The 21,032-nt window shown below is 39.7% G+C and overlaps 1 protein-coding gene and 1 long non-coding RNA gene across 2 annotated transcripts in view; one reads left to right on the top strand and one right to left on the bottom strand.

The window, feature by feature from the left end:
- The window catches only part of LOC132653077 (uncharacterized), a 42,748-nt gene extending 23,940 nt beyond the window's left edge, over positions 1 to 18,808 (bottom strand). Inside the window, exon 1 of the long non-coding RNA XR_009590736.1 lies at positions 18,679 to 18,808. This is a non-coding gene — a long non-coding RNA (uncharacterized LOC132653077). The remainder of the gene's footprint in view (positions 1 to 18,678) is intronic.
- Positions 1 to 21,032, top strand: part of Cntnap2 (contactin associated protein 2) — a 2,202,731-nt gene that overhangs the window by 1,157,025 nt on the left and 1,024,674 nt on the right. The gene's annotated exons all lie outside the window — the stretch shown is intronic.

Genomic DNA, 21,032 nt, shown 5'->3' with positions numbered 1-21,032 from the left:
CTTGGTAGATTTCAAGATACTTTTTTTTTGGTAGAACAGTGGGAAACGGAATAATAAAGCTTCTACTTTTATTTTAAAGACCCCTGAGAGATACTTAACCAGTTGCCTGCTGTGTAAATAGTATTGAGAATGAAAAACATAAAGGAGATTTACAGTTTCACTTATGACCACATGTGCTCTCAACTTTCCGCACAATAACAGAGATAATGCTTAGCTCTCCCAGGGTTATTTCTACCGAAGCATCTTCAGAATATTTCTGTAATGAATTATAACCTAAAATTTTTCTTTAAAAATTAAGCTGCTTAAAAATTAGGAAGCAAAGAGCCCTGAGGGTAGTTACCCTCCAAAGTTGACAGTTTCCTATAAAGAAAGCCTGTGTTCAAAATAAGTTTCTGACAGCAATTCTCTAGGAAATTGATCTTGCATAAGTACATATTTATGAAACTTTGACTATTCTCAAAAAAGGTTTTTAACAAACTTGTTTTGGGTAATGTTAGTTACTATTTTTATTTTACCCCAAAATAAACATCTACAATATGTACTCTTTAAACATTTGCGCACTTTCACTTCCTTCTGGTGGGACGGCCTTGCCGGGCCACAGGGAAAGAGGACACGCTCAGTCCTGATGCAGCTTGATGAGTTGGGCTGCATGGAAGAGGGAGCTCCCTTTTCTGAGGGAAAGGGGGGGGCGGGAGGCACTCAGAGTGGAGGATGGTTGCGGCTACAACAAAGATGTAAAATGAACAAAAAATAAAAATAAAAATATATTGCTGGGATACAAATTGAATAAATTGTAATTAATATAAAAAATAAAAATAAAAAAACAAAAACAAACATTTCTATACTTTAGTCAATATAGTATGCAGTAATCATATCTCCTCTTTCACCTCATGTGGGAAATATTATTCTTTCTCTTAAAGCATGCAGACCACAGTATCCATTGTCTTTAGGGCATAGAATATTTTTAATATCCCTTAAGATTCTGTGTTTAATATCATTGGTTGGTTTCATCCTTAAGGTTAATTCTTCTGCATGAATTTTTTCAGCATGAGGATAGATGGAGTCTTCTTATTTTATCCATAATCTACTTTTCCATATTTGCATTGGTGATAGTTGTTATAAGAGAAACATACTTTTCTGTGGATGTCAGTTTGCAGTTTTTGTTGTCCCCATGGCCACTCTGCCAATCTCATTAATAACTAGAAAACCATCAAGCTCTTACCTGTCCGTCCATCTTATATTAGTTGCTTTCCTAATTGCTGTGAGGAAACACTATGACCAAGGCCACTGTTATCTGATTGGCCTGCTCTTTGATCACCTCCCCCTGGGGGGGAGCAGCCTTACCAGGCCATAGTAGAGGACAATGCAGCCACTTTTGATGTGAACTGATGGACTAAGATCAGAAAGGAGAGGAGAACCTCCCCTATCAGTGGACTTGGGGAGGGGCATGCAAGTAGAGGGAGGAGGGAGGGTGGGATTGGGAGGGGAGGAGAGAGGGGCTTATAGGGGGATGCAGAATGAATAAAGTGTAATTGAGGAAAAATTAAAAAAAAGGGGGGGGGAATAATTTAAGAACCTTAAATGACTTTCAAAAGTGGAGCAAAACATGGAGTTAGTCAATTTACATGGAGCACGTCTCGCCCCTGGGGGCAATGGTCTCCTGAACCTACTCAGACATCGGACACCACCACTGCTAGTTCTAGAACTGATGCAAGATGTTCCAACGAGGGGGTTAAGGCTTCTCATAATATTTCCTACAAGCCCACACCTGTTTGTTTATATCCCCCATTTTTATTCTTTGTTAGCCAGATAAAGCCAAGTAATTGTGGTGATGATATTTGCTTTTTTGCCCAATGCTGGAATGCTAGTGAGTTTAGGTATGCCCTGGTTACTCGCATGCCTCGCTGGGTGCCTGTGCCGTTGATGCCCCTCATGCTATGACTCTCTTCAGACAGAAAAGGGATCTTGGAACTACAGCCGCCATTGTTACTGCCATTTCATTGGCGGCGGTTGGAGCTACCACTGCGGCATTAGCCATGAGTCATACTGGGCAGACTGCTCAGACCCTGAATAACCTTTTAGCCAATGTAGCTTATGCCTTAGATATACAAAAAGGAATTAATGCTCAACTAAAAGGAAGCTTGATGGTGTTCAATCAGAGGATTGACCTCTTGCAGGAGCAAATAGATACCCTATAGCAAATCGCTCAACTTGACTGTCAATGGAAGTATGCTGGACTTTGAGTCACTAGCATATAACATGAGAATTTTTCCTGTGCTGCAAATCTGTCTAAACAATTGTCGAGCTATATTTTAGGTAATTGGACTGGAGAATTCGATACTACGATGGAGCAGCTGAGAGTGGCCATTGTCACAGTAAATTCTACCAGAGTGGACGCAGGACTAGCCACAGGATTATCATCATGGATTGCTGCAGCCATGAATCATCTGAAGGAATGGGCAGGCATGGGAGCGTTAGCAGGCCTTCTGGTGTTGGTCTCCTTGGTTTGCCTGTGGTATATATGCAAGATTAGAGTCTCACAACAGTGTAATGCAGCCATGACCATTCAGGCCTTTACAGCCATTGAAGCAGGACAGTCTCCCCAAGCATGGTTGGCTACCATAAAAAGCTAAAATGTTATGCTCAGGATGCGAGGCTAAGCACTGTTCTCAGGGTCAGCCGCTTTGGACCCAGAGAAGAGCATGTCTGGTTGCCTGCGGGTTGATGCCCCAGGTCCCGCCTCTGAGAAAAAGGTATCCAACGGGTCTGATGCTCTTTGGGTGGATGACACCTAAATGAACATCGGTACAAAGTCCCAATTTATTTCTAATATCAGAGATCAGACCTCTACTCTTGCCTGATGCATCTAAAACAAAAAGGGGGAACTGTAGAGAGCTGCGGAATGCTGTGCCTTAAAGATGGAGCTGGTTTCCGCCTTCCACCTTCCCGATGGTGAGTGCACTCTGTCACAAACAACTCCACATTTGGCTAAGGCTGAGGATCTGGCTTGCTTCCATGTATGTGGACCTATCTGCATTGCCCAGGTGGCACACTGGGGTTGGCTACCCAGAGGCTATATAAGCTGTGGGCTTCCCCCAGGGTCAGATAATTGTTCAAGGTTCCTGAATAAACTGCATTGAATAATAATAATAATAATAATAATAATAATAAAATAAAAAAATTTAAATAAAGAAAGGGTTTAACTGGGCTTGCTTGCAGTTTTTGAGGGTTAGGCCATGATCATCATTGAAGAAAGCAGACAGGCAGAGCATTGGAACAGAAGCTAAGATCTTTACATCCAGATTTAAAGGTAGCAGACACAGAGACAGAGATACTGGGCTGGCCTGGACTTTTGGAACCTCAAAGCATATTCCTAGTGGTACAACTCCAACAAGGTAACATTTACGCCAAGAAAGTCAGCCTCCTAACCCTTCTCAAACCTTTCCACTAATTGGGTACTAAGCTTGCAAATGTATGAGCCTATGGGGACCGTTTTCATTCAAACCACCACATCCCCAAATGAAATAATCAAAGAAAACACAAAAACCAGAACAAGGAAGCAAACTTCCATAAAAAGCAAGAGATAAGGCAGAAAGATCATGAAACTTTCACATCATTTAGTCATGTTCAGCATTTTTTAATACAATGATAGAATGTCATTAGTTGGTATAATCTGAAAGCTATATTTAAATTTTTCTGCATGTCCATGTTTAGTCATGATTTCTGTTATAACTGGATATAATCAATAATTCTTGGACATTCATTGAGAAATTTGTACTCTGAGTCAATATACAGTCAATTTTGATCAGGTTTTCGTGTTTTTGGAGGAGACTATGTGCCTCTAATTGTTGAACATTATATTTAAATATTTTTAGATCTCAGAATTAGGTCGAGTTTATGGCTGTAGAATCAGCCAACATGATTTATTCAGTTATGCAGTGTATTTATTAGGTACATGAAATCCTTCTGCAACTCATTGTTTCAGTACTTCAAAGCCAAGTTTTCCCTTTGAATTTATTAAAAAAAAAATCTACCTTGTGTCTTTGATGAGAGGCAGCACATTTCTAGGGAAATAGCTACATACTGTTGGAAGGAATTCCCAGTTTAAGCTTCACCTCTATATTAGCAGAAAAATGAAAATTAGTTAAATGAACACGAAGTCTGGCTGCTCCTGTTTCCTTGCCCTGTGGCTGTTCTTTTGTGTCACAGCAGGGCACAGTATTGGAAGTGTTGTGTCACCAGATGGCGACAGGATGTGCACTGTGTCTAGAAAGAGAGGCTCTAACTGATTCTAAGGACAAAAATAACCCACAAAATGGCTGTAAGGCCAGCCCCAGTGTGATCCCACGCATAATTACAGGACCCACTATTAAATACACAGAGCACCGAGTAGGAAGAAGGCCCTGTGCCAGCAGTGACTTATCTTCACAGTAGTAAAGGCAAAGTGCAGTCAGTGGGCACAGAGCTCTCCTGCCCTTGTGCTGCCCATTTACAACAAAGAAACAAAAGCCTTTGATTTCTCAGTGATCGTGGCAGCTTCTGGAAGCAAGCCCTGTGACCCGATAATGCTTTTAAAAGGAAGCACTACTTTATTTAACAAGAAGCCTGCAGGCACTTGGCTTTTCAGTCTGTGGTCCTGTGGCTAAGTGTTTCCATGTGTGAGTTTTCTCACAGGACTGTACACAAAGATGAAAAAGCTTCCCTCTACCCCCATTAGTAAGATATCTACTCTGAGAATCCATCATAGATCTTATTTTGTGCCTCATTATTCAGGGTTGCTCATGTGAAGTAGGCTTCAAGGCTGAACAAGGGGCCTGGCCATCTTCTAAGCCAATGTTCTGTTGCCATAGGACAGAAGACATATCATAACCAAGAAGATATTCATAAAGATGTTCTAGATATCTAACTGATCTTGTTTTGGAGATTTTACTTTGTGTGTGTGTGTGTGTGTGTGTGTGTGTGTGTGTGTGTGTGTGAATGAGTGGAGATTAAAGGGTATCTAGTAAGGGTTTGTTTGTTTTCTCTGTCTTCCATGTGGGTCCCAGGGATTAAACTTGGGTTGTCAGGCTCAGTGGCACATTTTTTCACTCACTGAGCCATCCCACCAGCCACTGTTTTAGGGACTTTTCTGCTCTTGAGTACAAACAGTGACTAATGGAAAAACCTACTTTGTTCCTAAATAGCACTTTTGTTTAACTGTAGTGGTGTCTATTCTTTGACACAGCGATGAAGCCCCATTCTGTAGAGCTTGTGTAGGGATGACAGGATACTCTTGTGTTCTCTTTCAAACCCTCTTCTTCTATTCCTTGACTGGAAGAGTAAGAGGGAATCTATGCTTAAGTACAGGAACAGCTCTGGTTAGCAGGAAACCCCACAATGCTGTTCTGTAGCCTCAGACGCTACAATGAAATTACTAAGATTCATGGTCATAGCAAGGCTTAACTCTTCAAGAGATAAGCTCTTTTGTTTGCCAGTCTAGTCTTCCTACAGGTTTCTTTCAGATGTAGCAGTGTTCCATTTCTCTTCTTGCTACAATAGCCATGTCAACTCATTCAGCTTAATAAAAAACAATTACTCAGCAGTGACTATGTGTGGGGTGCTAAAATGACACAGTTGTGACACCCTCATTGAAATGGAAGTCATTAGAGAAAATACAGCTCTTTCCTTCCGAGGGCCCAGAGGAGCACAAAGGAAGGTCACTTTGTTTTAACTGGGTAATACGCTGGCGCGGGATTTTTTTTTTCATTTTTTTTTATTTAATTTTATTTTTTCTTATCAGTTACATTTTATTAACTCTGTATCCCAGCCATGTCCCGATCCCTCATTCCCTCCCAGTCCCTCCCTCCCTCCCTCATCGCCACTGTGCCCCTTTCCAAGTCCACTGATGGGGGGGACCTCCTCCCCATTCATCTGATCCTGTTTTATCAGGTATTTTCAGGACTGGCTGCAAAGCCCTCCTCTGTGGCCTAACAGGACTGCTCCTCCCTTGGGGGTGGGGAGGCCAAAGAGCCAGTCATTGAGTTCCTGTTAGAAATAGTCTTTGTTCCCCTCACTTTGGGAAACCAATTGGTTACTGAGCTACCACAGGCTACACCTGAGCAGAGGTTCTAGGTTATATCCATACATGGTCCTTGGTTGAATGTCAGTCTCAGAAAAGACCCTGTGCCCAGATATATTTGATCCTTGTGGAGCTCCTATCCTTTCCCCATCAGACTAACTCCCCTTCTTTCTTATGATTCCCTGTACTCTGCCAAAGGTTTGGTTATGAGTCTTTGCTTTGAAAACACTGCTAGTTAGAGTCTTTCAGATGTGCTCAGTAGACTCCTGTCATACGTTCAATGCACATCCCATCTGTCTTTCTAAACGAGGATTGATCATCTTACCCCATGTCCATCAACAGAGGAATGGATACAGAAATTGTGGTATTTTTACACAATGGAATACTACTCAGCAATCAAAAAGGAGGAAATCATGAAATTTGCAGGCAGATGGTGGGATCTAGAAAAGATTATTCTGAGTGAAATATCCCAGAAGGAAAAAGAAAAACATGGTATATACTCACTTATATAGACCTATAAGATATCATAAACATAATGAAATCTATACACCTAAAAATGATAATCAAGAGAGCAGACCTGGCGCAGGATTTTTATAGGAAGTCTTACATTCTAGTTAGTCTGTGTAAAAGAAAAGGCCTGAGAGAATTCTAAAGTTTTGTATCCAGTTTCTTGAATGTGCCTATAAAAATCGCTCTCATCGATTTAATTTTTCTTCTCTCTCTTTATCTCTATCTCTCTTCTGTTGCTTCCCGCCCTCTGACTCCCTCTTACTTGTTCCCCCTTTTCTTCCTTCTTTCCTCCACTCTCTGTGTCCATTGTGCAAGTGAATATCCTCTGAAACTCCCCAAATCCTTCCAATCCAACATGTCCATAGAAAAGCTAAGGGTATGTCTGGCCTAAACCAGATCCTTTTCATTTTTTTTCTGAGTACACTGCTGATGATACCGTAGACTGAGATACTAGCAAAGAGGCAGAGGATCAGTATGAGGGTAAATCCAAGATGGTGGCCCAACCACACAGGGTCTCTGAAGGGCAGCTCAGCAGTAAGAGCAGAGTGACCGGCAGGCCATACTGTGGACTCAAAACCCCCAACATCTGTGTGTCTCAGATGAGAGGCTTCAGTCCAGCTGTGTAATACCGAGGAAAACTCTTGAGTTCCTGCCGAGCAAGCCTGCCTAGCCCACCGTCTGTGGATACCTCAGTGGTACCAGTGATTCTCAGCTCCAACCTTGTACTCTCACTCTCCTTGTTTGTGGAATGGATACCTTCCGGTGCGGGGGGTGAGGCCCCCAAACCCGGACACCCACTCTCACTGTCCTGTAGACATGTTCTGAGTACCAGCAACTCGCAGCCCCAATTTTAGGCACCCACTCCCACCATCTCTTGGATACTTTACAGTACCTGCTGTTCACCTCCCCAACCTCAGACACTCACTGTCACCACCCTGTGGAGTGGATACCTTCCAGTACCGGCTCCCAACTCAGGGCCCACTCTTACAGTCCCAAGACACCATCCAATACCAATGGCTCCAGTTTCCAAACTCAGGCACACACCATCACCATCCTGTGGAGAGGATACCTTCTAGTTACCTGGGGCACACAGCTCCAATCCTGGGACTCATTCTCACCATCTGGGGAAGCAGCTCCAACCTCGGTCCCACTAATGCTCTGGACACTCAAAAGCAACTCAAATACTGCTCCAAGGCTCAACCTGTTTTCTTAAGGAGACCAGCAAGACCTCTGAGCTCATGGGTTCCCTAAAAAGGCTGGGCCCAGCAAGCACTGTGTCTGAGCACTAACCCCAGGACAAGAAAGACAGTGGCAGGGCAGCTGACTCCAGGACGTCCTTCCACTAAAGGAATATCCCTGAGTTCCTGAAGAATCTACATGCTCCATAGCATCAAACATTTGAGAAGACCCACTGGCAATTCCCAGAGAACCACCCATTAGTCGAAGATCATTCCCACCAATCTGAGAAGGGTTCCTGCAGGAACATCCAGCTTCTTTCCCAGGGCCCTTCCTGCATCCCTGAGAACTCCTATAGGCAACAGGATCTAACATCCAACATCAGATGGACAACCAGATGGCTAAAGGTCAGTGTAAAATCACAACCAACAAAGCCAAAGCAACATGACATCCCTAGAACCCAGTTATCCAAAGGCAAGCTCTCCTGGATGCCCCAATGCAACTGAAACACAAGAAAATGACTTTAAATCTATGCTTATAAAAACAATAGCAGAGGAACCAAATACAATCAGTGAAGAAATACATAAAGATTCAGTCAAACGGAATGAGACCTTTAGAGAAGAAATAATTAAAGCACTGAAAGAAAAACAGAAAAGTTCAAACAATCAGATGAAGGAATCATATAATTAAAGGCACAAAAATACAAATAAGTGAAGAAAATCAACAAAAGAGTTCAAGGTCTGAAGATGGAAATAGAAACATTAAAGAAAGCACAAACTGAAGAAATCTTGGAGAAGGAGACCGACCGTAGTAGGGAAGAAAACTACCGAGGTAAGCATCACCGACAGAATATAAGAGATGGAGGAAAGAATCTCAGATGTAGAAGACACAATGGAAGATATCAATGCATCTATCAAAGAAAATGTTAAATCAAAAGAAAAAAATTCTGACACAAAATATCTAAGAAATCAAAGACACGTTGAAAAGAAGAAGCGGAAAAATAATAGGAAGAGAAGAAAGAGAAGATTCATGGCTCCAAGGACCATATAATATTTTCAACAAAATCATAGAGGAAAATTTCTCCAATCTTAAAGAAATGATGCCTATAAGCATACAAGAGTTCTACAAAACACTAACTAGATTAGATCAGAAAAGAAAATTCTCCCACCACATAATAATAAAACACTAAATATACAGAACAAAGAAAAAATATTAAACCTGCAAGGAAAAAAGACCAAGTAACATATACAAACAAACCAATCAGAATCACACCTGACTTCTCAGCAGAGACAGTAAATGCCAGAAAGGCCTCAACAGACATCTTTCAAACTCTAAGAGACCACAGACTACCATATCCTGCAAAACATTCAATCACCATAGATGGAGAAAACAAAATATTCCATGACAGAACCAAATTGAAACAATCTCTATGCACAAACCGACCCTACAATAGACACTAGAAGAAAAACCCCCACCCAAGGAAGTAAACCACACACAAAAAACACAGGATATAAAACTACAGTAAAATCAAAAGCAGACCAGCACACAAACACACTGCTGCAACCAACATCAAAATAAAAGGAACAGACAGTCTCTGGTCATTAATATCTCTCAACATTAATGGACTCAACTCCCCACCCCCCAGAAAAGACACAGACTAACAAAATTGATGCAGTAAAAGAGCACAACATTTTGCTTCATAAAAGAAACATGCCTCAGCCACAATGATAGGCCTTGCCTGAAAGTAAAGGGCCGGAAAAAGATTTTCTAAGCAAATGGACCCAAGAAGCAAGCAGGAGTAGTCATTCTAGTAACTAATAAAATAGACTTTCAACCAAAATTAATCAGAAGATATAAGGAAAGACACCTCATACACATCAAAGAAAAATTCCACCAAGAAGACATCTCAATTTTGACCATCTACATCTTAAATACAAAGGTACCCACATTTGAAAAATAGATATTAATAAAGCTTAAACCACACATTGATCCCCACACATTAGTAGTGAGAGAATTCAACACCCCACTCTCATCAAAGGACAGATCAACAAAAGAGAAACTAAAAAAAGAAACAATGACACTTACAGCTCTCATGAATCAAATAGACCTAACAGACATATACAGAAATTTTCACTCAAACACAAAAGAATTTACCTTCTTCTCAGCACCTCATGGAACTGTCTTCAAAACTGACCATATAGGCAGTCACAAATAAGCCTCAATACATATAAGAGCATTGAAATAATCCCTTATATTCTATCAGACCACAATGGACTAAAGCTGGACCTCAATAACAACAAAAATAGCAAAAATCCTACACACACATGGAAATGGAACAACTCTCTCCTCAATAATAGCTGGGTCAGAGAAGAAACAAATTAAAGATGTCCTTGAAGTCCATGAAATGAAGGCATAACATACCCATACTTACGGGACACAATGAAAGCAGTGCTAAGAGGAAAGTTCATAGCACTAAGTGCCTTCATAAAGACATTGAAAACATATCATACAAGCAACTTAACAGCACAGCTGAAAGCCCAAGAAAAAAACAGAAGCAGACACACCCAAAAGGAGTAGATGAGTAGATAGCTGGAAATAATCAAACTCATGGCTGAAATAAATATAGTAGAAACAAAGAAAACAGTTCAGTGAATCAAGAAAACCAAGAGCAGGTTCTTTGAGAAAAATCAACAAGATACACAAAACCTTAGCTAAACTAACTAAAAGGTAGAGAGACACTATCCAAATTAACAAAATCAGAAATGAAAAAGGGGACATAAGGACAGACCCTGAGGAAATGCAAAGAATCATTAGGTTTTACTTCAAAAGCTTATACAGCACAAAATTTGAAATTCTAAATGAAATGCCCTATTTTTTTAATCGATTTTACTTACCAAAGTTGAATCAAGATCATGTAAATAAATTAAATATTCCTATATCCACTAAGGAAATAGAACAATCATCAAAAGTATCCCATACAAAAAAAAAAAAAAAAAAATTCAGGGCCAGATGGTTTCAGCATAGAAATCTACCAGACCTTCAAAGAAGAGCTAATACCAACATTCTTCAAACTATTCCCCAAAAGAGAAACAGAAGGCATAATACCAAGCTCATTCTATGAGACCACAGTCCCTTGGTACCTAAATCACATAAAGACCAGTCAAAGAAAGGGAATTTTAGACCAGTTCCCCTTATGTACATTTACACAAAAATATTCAATAAAGTCCTCACAAACTGAACCCAAGAACACATCAAAGATATCATTCACCAAGACCAAGTTAGCTTTATCTCACATATGCAGCAGGGGTGGTTCAATGTATGGAAATCCATGAGTATAATCCACCATATAAACAAACTGAAAGAAAAAAAACCCTCATTATCTCCTTAGACGGTGAAAAAGCATTTGATAAAATCTGATACCCATTTATGTTTAACTCGGAAATAAACCCACACACCTACGAATACTCTATTTTTGACAAAGAAGCCAAAACCATTCAATGGAGAAAAGACAACATCTTCAACAAATGGTGCTGATCCAAGTGGATGTCTACATGCAGAAAAATGAAAATAGATCCATATTTATCACCCTGCACAAAACTAAAGTCCAAGTGGATCAAAGACCCCAATATAAAACCAGATACTCTAACTCAGTTAGAAGAAAAAGTGGGGAAGAGCCTAGACCTCTTTGGCACAGGAGACTACTTCCTGAACAGAACACCAACAGCACAGGCTCTAAGAGCAACAATCAATAAATGGAACCTCATGAAACTGAAAAGCTTCTGTAAAGCAAAAGACACTGTCGTCAGAACAAAATGACAGACTACAGACTGGGAAAGGATCTTCACCAACCCTATATCTGACAGAGGGCTGATATCCAGCATATAAAAGAACTAAAGAAGCTGAAAAGCAACAAACCAAGTAATCCAATTAAAAATGGGGTATGGAGCTAAACAGAGAATTCTCTGTAGAGGAATATCGAATGGCAGAGAAACACTTAAAGAAATGCTCAACCTCATTAGCCATTATAAAAATGCAAATCAAAACGACCCTGAGATTTCACCTTACACCCATCAGAATGGCCAAGATGAAAAATTCAAGTGACAACACATGCTGGAGAGGTTGTAGAGAAAGGGTTGTAGAGAACTCTCCTCCATTGCTGGTGGGAATGTAAACTGGTACAACCACTTTGGAAGTCAATCTGGCACTTTCTCAGACAATTAGGAATAGTGCTTCCTCAAGACCCAGATATACCACTGCTAGGTATATACCCAAAATTTGCTCAAGTACACAGCAAAGACATTTGCTCAACCATGTTTATAGCAGCTTTATTTGTAATAGCTAGAACCTGGCAACAACTCAGATGTCCATTGACGGAGGAATGGATACAGAAATTGAGGTATTTTTATACAATGGAATACTACTCAGCAATCAAAAATGAGGAAATCATGAAATTTGCAGGCAAATGATGGGATCTAGAAAAGATCATTCTGAGTGAAGTATCCCAGAAGGAGAAAGACAAACATGGTATATGCTCACTTATATAGACCTACAAGATATGATAAACAAAGTGAAATCTATACACTTAAAGAAGATAAACAAGAAAGCAGACACAGGGTAAGATGATCAATCCTCACTTAGAAAGACAAATGGGATGTGCCTTGAAAGTATGACAGGAGTCTACTGCAGAAGGCATCTGAAAGACTCTACCTGGCAGTATTTCAAAGCAGATACTAAGACTCATAACCAAACCTTCAGGAGAGTACAGGGAATAATATGAAAGAAGGGGAGTTAGTGGGGTACAGGGAATAATATGAAAGAAGGGGAGTTAGTATGACATGGAAAGGATAGGAGCTCCACAAGGACCAAATAGATCTGAGCACAGGGGTCTTTTCTGAGACTGACACTCCACCAAGGACCATGTATGGATATAACCTAAAACCTCTGCTCAGATGAAGCCTGTGGTAGCTCAGTAACCAATTGGTTTCCCATAGTAAGGGGAACAGGGACTATTTCTAACAGGAACTCAATGGCAGGCTCTTTGCCCTCCCCAACCTCCCAAGGGAGGAGCAGTCTTGCTAGGCCACAGAGGAGGACTTTGCAGCTAGTCCTGGAGATACCTGATAAAACAGGTTCAGATGAAAGGGGAGGAAGTCCTCCCCAATCAGTGGACTTGGAAAGGGGCAGGGAGGAGATGAGGGAGGTAGGATGGGATTGGGAGGGAATGAGTGAGTAGGATACAGCTGGGATATAGAGTTAATAAAATGTAAATATAATACAAATGAAAAAAAAGAATTGCTGTCAATTTAAATATTTTGAGTTGGGTAGAGGAGAAATGTGTTCAGAGTACATGATACATTTGAGTAATTTTTTTCTTTATGTAAACTCTTATAGTAATAAATAAATAAATAAATAAATACAAAAAAATCTTGAAGAGATCAGAGGTACAAGGCATATACCTAAGCACAGTAAAAGCAATACACAGCAAACCTATAGCCAACATCAAAGTAAATGGAGAAAATATTAAATCAATTCCACTAACATCACGGATAAGGCTGCCTGGTCTCTCCTTGTCTTTTTGGCATAGTACTTGAAGACCTAGCTAGAAGAATAAGACAAATAAATCAGATCAAGAGGATAAAAATTGAAAATAAAGAAGTAAAAATATTCACAGATGATATGATAGTATACATGAGTGACCCCAAATATTCTATTAGGGAACCACCACAGCTGATAAACACCTTCAGGAAAGTGGATGGATACAAAATTAATTTAACTATTCAACAAATCAGAAGCTCTTCTTTTACAAAAGACAAACAGGCAGAGAAAAAAAATAGGAAAAAAAATACACCCTTCACAATAGCCACAAAAAAACTCCCATAAAATATCATGCTGTAATTCTATCAAAGAAAATGAAAGACTTCTGTGAAAAAAAATCAAGTCTCTGAAGGAAGAAATTGAAGAAGAAATCAGAAGATGGAAAGATCTCCCATGTTCGTGGGTCAGTAAGACTAACAGCCTAAAAATGGCCATCCTACCAAAAGCAATCTACAGATTCAGTGCTATTCCCATCAAAATACTAACACCATTCCGTAGAGACCTTGAAAGAAAAATTCTCAACTTCCTATGGAAAAAAAAAAAAAAATCCCAGCATAGCTAGAACAATCCTGAACAATAAAAGATCTTCTAGAGGTATTGCCATCCCTGATCTCAATCTCTAGTAGAGATCAACAGTAATAAAACCTGCATGATATCAGCATAGAAACAGACCAGTGGATCAATGCAACAGAATCAAAAGCCCAGGAATAAACCCACACACTTATGGACATATAAATTTTGACAAAGGTGCCAAAACCATACAATGGGAAAAATATAGCATCTTCAACAAATGGTGCTGGTCTACCTGGATGTCTACATATAGAAAAATGCAAATAAATCCATATTTACTACCATGCATAATATAAAGTCCAAGTGAATCATAAAACCACACACACTAAATGTATTAGAAGAAAAAGTAAGAATCAGCCTAGAACTCATTGTCACAGGAAACAGCTTCCTGAACAGAACACCAACAGCTCAAACTCTGAGATCAACAGTTAAAAATGGGACCTCGTGAAACTGAAAAGCAATGTCCTTTGCTTCTGTAAAGCAAAGGACATTGTCAACAGAATGAAATGACAGCCTACAGACTGAGAAAAGATCTTTCCCAACCCTAAATCTGAGAGAGGGCTGATATCTAAAATATATAAAGAAATTAAACATCAACAAACCAAATAATCCAAAAAATGAGGGACAAAGCTAAACAGAGAAAGTTCAACAGAGGAATATCGATGGTAGAGAAACACATTTATAGAAATGCTCAACATCATTAGTCATTAAAGAAATGCAAATCAAAATGACTAAGAGCTTCCATCTTACACCCATCAGAATGGCCGAGATAAAAACTCAAGTGACAACACATGCTGGAGAGGATGTAGAGAAAGGGGTACAATCCTCCATTGCTGGTGGGAGTGTAACTTATACAACCACTTTGAAAATCAATCTGGTACTTTTTCAGAAATTTGGGAATAGAACTACCTAAAGACCCAACTATACCATGTCTGAACATATACCTGAAAGATGCTCCAACATACAGCAAGGACATTTGCTCAACTATGTTCATAGCAGCTTTATTCATAATAACCAGAATCAGGAAACAACCTAGATGACCCTCAACTGAATAAAGGATACAAACTTTGTGGTACATTTATACAATGGGATACTACTCAGCTATTAAAAACAAGGAAATCATGAAATTTGCAGGCAAATTGTGGGAATTAGATTCAGATCATCCTAAGTGAGGTAACCCACAATCAGAAAAACACCCAAGGTGTATACTCACATTATGAGCGTACATTAGCCTTATAATATAGTATACCCGTACTAAAATCCACAGACCTTAAGATCCTAAATAACAAGGAGGACCCTAGGAAGGATGCTTAATTCTCAATCAGTAGAGCAAACAGGCTAGATCTGGAAGGGGTGTAAGAGAGGGAAAAGGACAGGAACCTATCATAGATGTCCTTTGAAAGACTCCACCCAGGAGGGGATAGAAGAAGATTCTAAGACTCACTCCCAAACTTTGGGCAGAGCACAAGGAATTTTATGGAAGAAGTGGGGGATAAAAGGATGTGGAGGGCACAGGAGCTCCACAAGGATACCAACAAAGCCAACAAATCTGGGCCCAGGAGAATGGGGAGCTGCAGAGACTGATGCACCAACCAAGGACCATGCATGAAGAAGACCAAGACCCCCTGCTCAGATGTAGCCCATAGGCAACTCAGTCTCCAAGTGAATTCCTAGTATGGTGAACAGGAAGAGGATCAGGGCTGTCTCTGACATCGACTCTCTAACATGGACTCTCTTAACTATTCTTTGATCAACTATTCTGTCCTCCCAGCAGGGCAGCCTTGCCAGGCCACAGAGAAGAGGACACAGGCAGTCCTGATGTGACTTGATAGGCTAGGGTTAGATGGTAGGGGAGGAGGACCTCCCTTTTCAGTAGACTATTGGATGAGATGGGGAGGAGGAGTGTGGGACTGGGAGGAGATGAGGAAGGGGGATACAATTGGATATGAAATGAATAAATTGTAAAATTTAAAAAAAATTAATTAAAAATTACTCTTTCCCTCCCACCATACACATCCATCAGCAAATGCAATGAATTACATAGTAAGTTATTTTTCTTTTCTTTCTTTCTGGTTTCACTAGCTTATTAAAATCAAAGATCAGCAGTGGATCTCAACTTGTGGGTCACAGTCCCTTTGGAGGTCACATATCAGATATCTTGTACATCAGATATTTACCTTTTGTTACAATTCATAACAGAAACAAAATTAGTTATGAAATAGCAAAAAAAATGGGGTCATCACAGCATGGGAACTGTACTTAAGGGTGGAAGCATTAGAAAGATTTGAGAACCATTTCTCTACAGATAAGAACTATTCCTAGCCTTGCAAGCTTGGTCACTGTCAGAAATATTGAACTCAGCCACACTGTAACATAAAAGGATTTATGGACAATATATTGGTGAGTGAGCCTGGCTGGGTTGTGGGACATTTTTTTTTATGACAATAGTTGACATTTGACCTGGGGATTATAGTCACCTACCAATAGTTCAAGTCTGTCTCGGGTTTCAGTCTCCTTCTGGGTAAATATTGCAGCAGCTCTCTCTTCGCCTCTTAGACTTCATGTCTATTGCTCTGTAATCCTTTCTTTCCCTTATTGTATACACTGCATATTGACCAATGCTAACTATGTGATGAGAAACTCTGTCTATTACAGAACTGAATGTTTTCTCACGATACAGAGGATCCTTGATGTCCCAGCTGGACTCTGATTAATCTTCATGCTCTTGTTGGTTGTTCTGGCTCACTGACATGGTGGTGTTTTCCTCTGACTGAATGTCTTCCATCTTTCCCAGACAGTTGTAGTTATAACATCAGCGTGGAAAAGCTAGTTTTATGCATTCTTCCTTTTTTAAAATTCTGAGTCACTTTTAAGACAAAGCTATTTTCTGAACATACATTGGGGTCACAGGCAGGCCATCATGCCCACCAGGCAACAAAATCCAAACTCAGGTACTCATGTTTGCAATGGATGCTTTGTCCTCTGAGTCACCTCTCCAGCCGCTTTCATTTACTGATTGATTAATAGCTGTAAGACCATACGCATAACAGATACACAGTAATCCCCAGTCATTGGTACATTAGTAGTCTTTGGTAGTCTTCAGTGAGAAGAACCACTGAATGCACTCTTTTTAATGTTCACCTGAATGAGGTAATGCAGTAATTAGATCTTCACATAAATTTGATTCTAGTAAAGAATTTGTTTTTCTTTTATAAGACGTTAAAGATACATTTAGATGGGCCTTTATGTGCATGTAACTGAGTGTATGTGTGTGTACCACATGCATGCAGAAGTCTGTGGATGTCAGAAGAGGGTCAGGAGCATGTGGAACTAGAGGGGCAGGTGTTTGCAACCCACCATGTGACTGTTGTGAGCAGCTCCCCTGAGAACTGAACCCAGGTTGTCTACAAGAGCAGTAAGTGCTCTTAACTGCCAAGTCATATCTCCAGCCCCTGCAAAGGCTACTTTTAAATTACTTTATTCTCCAGTCTTTTAACTCTCCTGTGGTGTTACAAATGTAACAGTGTTACCTAGTGTTATAGTTGTGGTCTTAATTAAGTTTTTCTTGTTCAAAGAATGTAGTTTATGGTGTTCATGTTTTGATCTGGTATACTACCATCATCAAAGTGAAACCATTACAGAGCATGTGCTACAATCTCTTTTCAGCGTGTGAGTTCTTTTAAAATATCTGCAAGTACTTTAAATTTTATCAGTAAATTCAAATCACAAAGGTAGTTTAAGTTAATTAGACACTCCCTCCATTCATGTAGACATTTATTTCAAAAGGCCTGTCTGTAATTGGGATAGTAGTAAGAATTTTTAATCAAAGAGTCTGTCCTATAGATTTGTAATTCCTATATTGGTATATTTCTTTTGAAGTATACTTTAACCACTGCAAGTGTATGAGGATTATCTTCTAAGTAATGATCCTATTTAATGTTGCAGGCATCTGAAACTTCCCTTTCTAAGTTGCTTATTTGCTCTTGAATTTTCTTCATTTTTATACACGACACAAGACCGTCTGAGAAATAAAATAAATTCTATGCATGAACGTCTGGGCCTTGCCTGGACTGTGCTATCTTTATAGCATTTTTAGATAGTCATTATGTGAAGGATATTTTATCAAAGCAATGATTTATTATTAACAAACATTATGTTAGTCACATATTCAGTGGGGAATATTTGATAGCTGTGTGGCTAAGCTAATTTTGATAATTTTAAATATTGGATGACTAAACATGAGTGTGACACACTTGATAGCTTAAGAAATGCCAACCTAGGGCTGGGGATGTAGGTCAGGGGTAGAGAGTTTACCATGTGAGACTATAGGCTTCATCTTAGTCTGCACACACACAAAAATGAAATAAATAATATTTAGGGCTAGCCTCTGATCTTTACTGGCCTCCCCAGGATTACCTTCCCATGTGTGTCAATTCTGTGCATGCATATTAGAAAGTATGCATTTTGCTTATTCTTTTAGTAGGGTCTCATTTTGCAGGCGTGTTTTTTTTTCTACAGTTCACTATATATAGTAGTAAAGCCTTGTACTCAAAACAATCTGTCTTCGTCTGGCTCCTGTTGGATAGGATTAAAGATCAGTGCCACCAGGCCTGACTTTTGCTGTTTATTTTAACATAACAGCTATTACTTTATATGTGTATACAAATGGAGGATAGAGACAGGGGTAGTTATCAGAGGTCAGAGATGAGTAGGTTAAACCACATTCCTACACCCCCATTTCACCTCAGCTTACAAAACGTGGCACCTACCTTCACAATGCAAGGTCCGAGCATTCCCAGGAAACTGGAGACACAATTGACAGTCAGCTGAAGGACTGAACCATCTCTGTCACCCAAGAGAAGGCATTTTGTTCAGCCTGTCTGTCCATGTTAGAGAAGCAGCTCTTATTTTAGTATGTGCCCTCTAAACTCGGCTAATGTGCTCTTACTCCTGAGAGAGAAAGCCTTTGGGAGGCTGACAAGATGAATCTTTTCAGGCCTGTTACGGAGAGAACAGCTTCCCACAGTGGAGGGAAGGCACCTCTGAATGCTGGGAAACATAGCGTGGAAGAGATGTCAGGCCAGATTTTAATATTCTTTTGGCTTTTTTTTTCAGTAATGTTTCATTTTTCTACAAGTTGTTGGCTTCATTCACCATTTGTTTTTTCTATATGTATTCCTGAACTCTAACCTGCAGTTTTTATTTTTCCCAACGCAAACAGCTTAGCATTATGTAATTTATCAAGCCATTCAAAAGCTCTCAATACTGAGTATCATTGTTTATATCCTGTGGAATTGTCCATGCATCTCTGCGGAGGAGATTCAACTGAGGGGACAATTGATATAAACAGACTGACTTCCCCGAAAGTCAGTGGGAAGAAAGCTTTAGCCAGATGTTTGATCTTTGTTAACAGAATCACAGCAGAGAACCAGATGCATGCTTTTTCATGGTGCTCATGGGAGGGAACGCTGCTGTGAGCAAGCTGAGGCTCTGTTACCAGGCGGTGGCCCCAGGGAGACGGGCTGGACTCACTGCCAAGGCTGCCCCCTGCAGTGCTGCATTGCTGGGCCACATCTTCCCTTCCCCTGCACAGCAGCTCCTTTCTTCTAAGCTCTCCTAGCTGCGTAGGCTCTCTGTGATGCCCTTCTTCTTCATGAGGATAGGTGGGTTCAGTCACGTGGAGGTTTCTCACGCAGGGCTGCATTCTCTCAACCAAGGCAAGCCTGCATCTAAGCACTTAACCACAGCTTTAAAAATTCTTGTTCAGGGTACACATTTGTTTCTTGTTTTGTGGAGACTACTCATCTTAAGGAATCTTTTGTATTCAGAAAGGACACATGGATTTAACCCAGAGGATTCCAAACAGTAACTCCTGATATTAATAATCCCGGATGGCTTAGCCACAGCATTCAATATGATCCAGTTCAAAGATGATGATACACTGTTTTCTGTGATTCGTATTATCAAAAGAGAAAAAACTATCATATTATTTTAAAAGGGTGTTTGCCTGTATATTACTCTGTGGTGTGTGTGTGTGTGTGTGTGTGTGTGTGTGGCAGCTGTACTCAGAAACTTAAAAAACAAACAAACAAAACCAAATAGTGTTGGATTACCTAGAACTGGAATTAGGGTTGGTTGTGAGCTACCATGAAGGTCCTGGAAACAAACCCCTACTCCCCTGCAAAATCAAGTTCTCTCCTACCCCATTTGTAGTATTTTTACAAAGGCATTTACTGTAAATTTGAGATGAATACACAAATAACCAGCAACTCTGAATATTTTAAGTAAGCTTTTCATTAGCATTCCTTTTGAAAAGTGAAGAAAAAAATGTTTTGTTTTGTTTTGTTTTTACTAGCATATTGTCTGACAAATTATACCCATTGAAGGAATGTAGGTCATAGGATTTTAATATTTAGTTATTAAAGCACTGACATATTAGTAGTAGGTACTTTGTTGTATAAAACAGGCTTCTGATTGGACACACCAGCCATTCTCTTGGACTGTTTCTAGGCAGAGGCAGCAGACAGAAGACACTAAGGACAGAGGCTTGGGGTTGTCTAAATTTTGTAAATTGAGAAATGGGATAAGGAGCCATTTAGTATATTAGACCCAAGCCATGTTTTGTTAGTTAGCTAGTTTGTTTTATTTTTGTTTATTTGTTTTGGTAAGACAGTATTGTATTTTCTTCAGCATATTTTTACATAGAGAAGATATACATTGGAGATAGAATAAATATTTTTTTAAAGCATAAACTGCAAATATCTTCCTAACACTTCCAAACAGCAGACTTGGGACAGATACATTCATCAGAACGTACACAAAAACAGCCTACAATTCCATTTGCTTTATATGTCTTTCTAGCAGGTGGCAGAAAGTTTAGTCTAAATAATGGAAAGCCGCACTGATAATAAAACTCATTCATGGAGATGAATCTCAAATATTCCAATAGGATTGAATTTTGCTACAAAGCTATAAACAAACTTTCAGACTTGAATTCAAAATTTCTTGTTTCATGCCTTAGTCTAACATGAGTATATTTTACCCCTGTTTCTCCAAAAATATGACAGGAGATGTTAAAAAAAATCAACTTATGTTAGATTTCCTGTGATGGAATTTAGCCCTT

The sequence above is a fragment of the Meriones unguiculatus genome, chromosome 3 (assembly GCF_030254825.1).
Source record: "Meriones unguiculatus strain TT.TT164.6M chromosome 3, Bangor_MerUng_6.1, whole genome shotgun sequence".
NCBI lineage: Eukaryota > Metazoa > Chordata > Mammalia > Rodentia > Muridae > Meriones > Meriones unguiculatus.
This window is presented reverse-complemented; position numbering and strand designations above follow the sequence as displayed.